Source organism: Bubalus kerabau, chromosome 8 (assembly GCF_029407905.1).
Source record: "Bubalus kerabau isolate K-KA32 ecotype Philippines breed swamp buffalo chromosome 8, PCC_UOA_SB_1v2, whole genome shotgun sequence".
NCBI lineage: Eukaryota > Metazoa > Chordata > Mammalia > Artiodactyla > Bovidae > Bubalus > Bubalus kerabau.
Window position 1 is genome coordinate 109,834,128 of NC_073631.1, and position 6,624 is coordinate 109,840,751.

The 6,624-nt window shown below is 43.2% G+C and overlaps 1 pseudogene; it reads left to right on the plus strand.

Annotated features, from left to right (window-relative positions):
- The first annotated feature begins 1,802 nt into the window (after positions 1-1,802).
- LOC129658714 (olfactory receptor 9A4-like) lies at positions 1,803-2,746 on the plus strand (annotated as a pseudogene).
- Positions 2,747-6,624: the final 3,878 nt, after the last annotated feature.

The following is a 6,624-nucleotide window of genomic DNA, read 5'->3' on the forward strand; positions in this document are numbered from 1 at the left end:
ATGCATGGAAGCAGCACCAAGAAGCTCTGACCCTGTGTTCAGCTCAGCAGTAGCCAGACTGGAATAGCCCTGCCTGAGCCCCAGAGAGTATCAGAAGTGGCAGAGGAGCCCACGCATCGAGGTGAGTGTCTTCTCAGGGTCCCCCTGTACAAAGGAAAGTGTGGGAGACGATGAGGATGGGGAGTTCTGGCTTGGCTGCCTTCTAGAGGAGGACGCTGAGAGTCTGGAGGCCGGGCCAGGGAGCAGCTGCAGAGCGGAGAGCAGAGGCAGCTCTTCTCTGACCCGGTGCTCGTGCAGGCGCAGCTCCTGATGTCAGTCAGCAGGCTCCTCTCTCATGTTTCTTCATCTAGTGGTGGTTACGGAAAACTGGGGAGAAGCAGACCCCCGAGATCTCCCAATGGTTCTGTCTTTGAAGCCTGGATTCCCACCAGTGAAAGATTTACAGAGGTATTGGGGAAGTCTCAGGAGGGGATGAGAGGAAGGGAAAAAGGTAATGTGAGGAACAAAGGCAATCCGAGAACAGTAGGATCTCAGAGCTGTGGCCTTACTACCCTGGACAGGACCATGTGGTATTCAGTCATAAAGACTGTGCCCATTCACTCATCATTTGTCAAATTTTTCAGCATTTATTTGGTTCCAGAATGTTTATATATATATATATATGTATCTATAATATATACAGAGGACATTTCTTGCCTCTTTGGAGTTTACATTCCAGTATCATAGTTCAACAAAATAAATGAATTTCCTCTCCTGCTTCCTCGTTTCATTTTTTATCGCATGATGGATGAACTATTTTATATACTTGTTTATGGAATAGCTTCCTTTCTCTCCTTGAATATAAGCACCACACAGGGATTTTTAGTCTGCTGTGTTCAGTGCAGCGTTTGTTTAATGTTAAATGAAGGAGTGAAGTAAGAAATTGAATGTATGACATAATGTCAGATAGTAATAAGTGCTATGAAGAAAGCTAACTGTCAGGAATGAACAGGTCTTTCAGGTTTGGGGGAAGGTGAATGGAAAGAGTCCTCCGAGGAGATGAAATTAGCATGGTGGGATAGACAAAGTGGGGGGCAGACATCCAGGCAACCTGAGTTACTGAGCACCTTGGACCTAAACTTGTGAAAGTCAGGTACCATCTTTCTTTCCTGTCAAGACTTTTGTGGGATGGGGAGGGGAGATGGTGTAAGAGAAGATTGAATCTGCAAAGGGAAATCATCCAAAACTCCAGAGTTTCCATTTGGAATACAACCTGATTTGTAACATAGGGATCTTAAAATCTGGGGAAAGCAGAGATGGTGCTCTGGGACCCTCTGCCTCTCTTCTGCTGAACCCTAGGGGATCTCTGTAATACCCACCAGGATGAAGGGTGGGGTAAAATTCACTCTTTTGAACATCCTCTGGAATGTCACTATATCATCTGCTACAGGTAAGCTAAGAGGAAAGAACAAACCCTGGATCTAAAGGACTGACTCAGCATCAAAACGGGCCAATTTTTCAGGTCTTAACCTGTGAGAATGCACATCTAGTGGGGAAAAAAGACAAGAGAGGTGTTCTTCACACAAATGGAGAGGATTCTACCTTCATCCATTCCAGGCAATGAACTTCAGCTGGACCGGAGGTGACAACATTTAGATCTGACTTTGTGCAGAGCATCCTTATAGGGGCACTTCACCTGGTTCCCAGGTTGGAAATGGTTCCTCATCCTAGGCTGTCCTTCTCTCTTGTGAGCAAGACCTTGTGGAGCAGCGTTTCTTTTCTTTTGATCTCTAGGTTTCCCAAGGAGCAGAAACAAGGACTGAATGATGAGCAATCACTCAAGTGTCACTGAATTCTGCCTTTTAGGGTTCCCTGGGTCCCAAGAACTACATCACATTCTTTTTGCTATATTCTTTCTCTTCTACTCAGTGACAATAATGGGGAACACCATCATCATTGTGATTATCTGTGTTGATAAACATCTACATTCCCCTATGTATTTCTTCCTTGGTCATCTCTCTGCCGTGGAAATGCTGACAACATCTACTATCGTCCCCATGATGCTCTGGGGGCTGCTGCTCCCTGGGATGCAGACAGTATCTCTGACTGCATGTGTTGCCCAGCTCTTCCTGTACCTTTGCTCTGGGGACCACAGAGTTTGCACTGTTGGGAGTGATGGCTGTGGACCGTTACGTGGCTGTCTGTAACCCTTTGAGGTACAATACCATTATGAACAGCCACACCTGCATCTCGGTGGTGATTGGGTCATGGGTGTTTGGGTTCCTTTCCGAAATCTGGCCAGTCTATGCCACATTTCAGTTTACCTTCTGCAAATCAAACGTCTTAGACCATTTTTATTGTGACCGAGGTCAGTTGCTCAAACTATCGTGTGATGACACTCTTTTCAGAGTCTGTTCTGTTTTTAATGGCTGTTTTCATTATCATTGGTTCACTGGTTCCAACAATTGTCTCTTACACCTACATCATCTCCACCATCCTCAAGATCCCCACTGCCTCCGGCCGCAGGAAAGCCTTCTCTACGTGTGCCTCCCACCTGACCTTTGTTGTCATCGGCTATGGCAGCTGCTTGTTCCTCTATGTGAAACCCAAGCAAACGCAGGCAGCCGAGTACAATAAGATAGTCTCCCTGTTGATTATTGTGTTAACTCCTTTGCTGAACCCTTTCATCTTCACTCTCCGGAATGACAAAGTCAAAAAGGCCCTTCGAGATGGAGTGAAATGTGGCTGTCAACTCCTCAAGGATTAACTCTTCTCTCAATTTCGATGGTATGATCTTGACTTTAGATGAGTCAGTTATCTAGAAAATGCTACTCTTACATAGTCTCCATTACAAAAATAAAATAGAATCTACAACTCCTGATCAGGTTCTAGAAGTAGACAAAGCATGTAAAAATAAGATCTGGGCTCTACTCACTAGAAACTCAGAGTGTTTGTTTCTATTTGCTTCCCCTGTGAACTCAAGAAAGTATATTTGGAGGATGTGGGACGACCTAGAAAAAAGAAAAGCATACATTTTCATAAATGTTCCAATGGACCCATACTGGTTTATAATTCATCTTGAAAATGTGTTTCCTGGGGAAGTAATGAAATGGGCATGTGAGGGGTGAGATGGATGGATAATGAATTCAAAGGCAGAGATGTGCACTTTGTTCCTCATAAGCTCTTCCTAGTTCTTTTCCTATACTTTTGTGAAATTTCTTGACAAGATGGCCGTAAGTTTTAAAATGTCCTGTTTCTCTTTGTCTCTGTTTGTTTCATATTTTCCTGGACTCCTTGCTACCAATAAGTACACATGATGTTATATCCATTTTGCCACAGAATGAATCTAGAGGGGTGATATGGAGATGGGAATCCTTCTCACTTGGCAAATGTGGCTGATGTAAAGATATGGAAATATTTTGGTCAGAAGGAGGAAAAACTTCCTTTCGCTACACTTCAGGGCATTGCTTTAGCCCCTCCCTTTTGAGGTGTACGTGTGGTAGAGACAGAGAAGAGTGAAATGACTAGTTCTGGAGGGAGCATCTTGTGTATCTCTGTCCCTGAGCACAGCTCTTTCTGTTCTGACCTCTCCCAGACCCAGACTTCAGGCTGAAGAATGCATTTTGAGTCCTTGTGTTCAAATCCAAGTGTCCCTTTCATAGGATTTCTCTGTAGGCCGACCATAACAAATGAGTCACTACCCACTTCATTCCTAGTTCCTCAGCTATTGCAGGGCATGGCTGTTTGGCAGGGTAATGACTTAAATTTCACATTGTTGGAGGAAGGGCTTTGGAGGTAGGAGTTTACTGAAAATGATGGCACTCAGTACCTCCTACCAGCTCTGAATTGAGAGGGACAACTGAGATGCCCAGCAGAGGCTGATGGGCTTACTTATGTTTTCCAAGAGTACTGTGTGAGGATGCCTTTCTGTTGGTGGGCATAGGAAGACCACCTTGCCTATTGAGTTACTTGTACTGAAAAGCCCCCGAGAGAAGGTGGTGAGTGAGGCCTTCAATCCAACCCATGCTCTGCTAGCAGCAAAGGGGCCCTGGTGGGGCTGTGCTGGTTGAGAAAGGGTTGCAGACTCAAAGACAGCGACCCCTTCCTCTCAGGTTCATTTCATGAGGTCTCTTCTTCCTAGAGGAATCCCATTGTTCTAGTTCACTCACACAACAAGAGGATCTTTTTCTGATTTTCACAAAGCCTTGCACATCCTAGGCAGTATCCTGTGAGGTAAGTAATATGATGTCCATTTCACAAATGAGAAAATAGTGTGGATAAGAGATTAAGTGCCTTGCCAAATGTTACTCCGTCATCAACTGTATCATATTCATCAGGTTGGAAAAGAGTAAACCTCTGAGAATACTGAATTGATGTGAATTCTGGAGAATAGACTTTGATACATTTCTTATGAGAATATAAAACACTGTGGTCAAGGTAATTACAGAGTCTACTCATGGGCATCACCAGATGGTCAATACCAAAATCAGATTATGTTCTTTACAGGGGAGATGGAGAAGCTCTAAACAGTCAGCAAAAGCAAGACCTGGAGCTGACTGTGCCTCAGAACATGAGCTCCTTATTGCAAAATTCAGCCTTCAAATGAATAAGGTAGGGAAAACCACTAGACCATTCAGGTATGACCTAAATCAAATCCCTTATGATTATACAGTGGAGGTAATGAATAATTCAAGGGATTAAATCTGGTAGAGAGAGTACCTGAAGAACTATCGATGAAGGTTTGTCACATTGTACAGGAGGCACTGACCAAAACCATCCCAAAGAATAAGAAATGTAAGAAGGCAAAGTGGTTGTCTGAGGAGGCCTTAGAAATAGCTGAAGAAAAAGGAGAAGTGAAAGCAATAGAGAAAGGGAAAGATATATTCAGCTGAATGCAGAATTCCAGAGAATGCAAGGAGAGACAAGAAGGTCTCCTTAAATGAACGATGCAAAGAAATAGAGGACAACAATAGAATGGGAAAAACTAGATACCTCTTCAAGAAAATTGGAGCTAACAAAGGAATGTTTCATGCAAGAATGAGCACAATAAAGGTGAAAAATGGTAAGGACCTAACAGAAGCAGAAGAGATTAAGAAGAGGTGGCAAGAATAAACAGAAGAACTGTATAAAAAAGGTCTTAATGACTTGGATAACCATAATGGTGTCACTCATCTGGAGCCAGACATCCTGGAGTGTGAAGTGAAGTGGAACTTAGGAAGTATTAGTATGACAAAGTTAATGGAGGTTATGGAATTCCAGTTGAGCTATTTAAAGTCCTAAAAGATAATGCCATTAAAGTGATGCCCTCAATATGTCAGCAAATTTGGAAAACTCAGCAGTGGCCACAGGACTGGAAAGTCAGTTTTCCTTACAATCCCAAAGATGGGCAATGCCAAAGAATGTTCAAGTTATAGTACAATTGCACTCATTTCACATGCTAGCAAAGTTAAGCTGAAAATCCTTTAAGCTAGGCTTCAGAAGTATGTGAACTGAGAAGTCCCAGATGCACAAGCTCAGTTTAGAAAAGGCAAAGGAACCAGAGATCAAGTTGCCAACATTCACTGGATCATGGATAGAGCAAGGAAATCCCAGAGTAAACATCTATTTCTGCTTCATTGACTATGATAAAGCCTTTGACTGTGTATATCACAACAAACTGTTGAAAATTCTTAAAGAGATGAACTACCAGGCCATCTGACCTGTCTCCTGAGAAACCTATATGCAAAGTCAAGAAGCAACAGTTAGAACTGGACATGGAACAACTGACTGGTTCAAAACTGGGACAGGAATATGACAAAACTGTATATTGTCACCTTGCTTATTTAACTTATATGCAGAGGGCTGTGCATGCATGCTAATTTGCTTCAGTCATGTCTGACTCTTTGCAACCCTATGGACTGTAGCCCACCAGGCTCTTCTGTCATGGGATTCTCCAGGCAAGAATACTACAGTAGGTTGCCATGCCATCCTCCAGGGGATTTTCCAACACAGGGATTGAACCTGTGTCTTCTGCAGCTCCTGCGTTGCAGGTAGATTCTTTATCACTGAGCCCCCAGAGTAGCCCATATGCAGAGTACATTGCGAAATGCAGGGCTAGATGAATCACAGGCTGGAATCAAGATTTCCAGGAGAAATATCAACAACCTCAGTTGTGTGAATGATACCACTCTAATGGCAGAGCATGAAGAGGCAGTAAAAAGCCTCTTGATGAGGGTGAAAGTGGAGAGTGAAAAAGCTGGCTTGATACCCAGCATTCAAAAAACTAAGATAATGGCATACAGTCCCATCACTTCATGGCAAATAGAAGGGGAAAAAGCAGAAGCAATGACAGGTTTTCTTTTCTTGGGCTCCAAAATCACTGCAGATGGTGACTGCAACCATGAAATTAAAAGATGCTTGCCCTTTGGAAGGAAAGCTATGACAAACCTAGACAGTGTATTAAAAAGCAGAGATATCACTTTGCCATCTAGTCACATCTGTCTGTTCAAAGCTATAGTTTTTCCAGTAGTCATGTATGAATGTGAGATTTGGACCATAAGGAAGGCTGAGCACCGAAGAATTGATGCTTTCAAACTGTGGTGCTGAAGGACACTCTTGAGAATTCTTTGGACCACAAGGAGATCAAACAAGTCAATCCTACAGGAA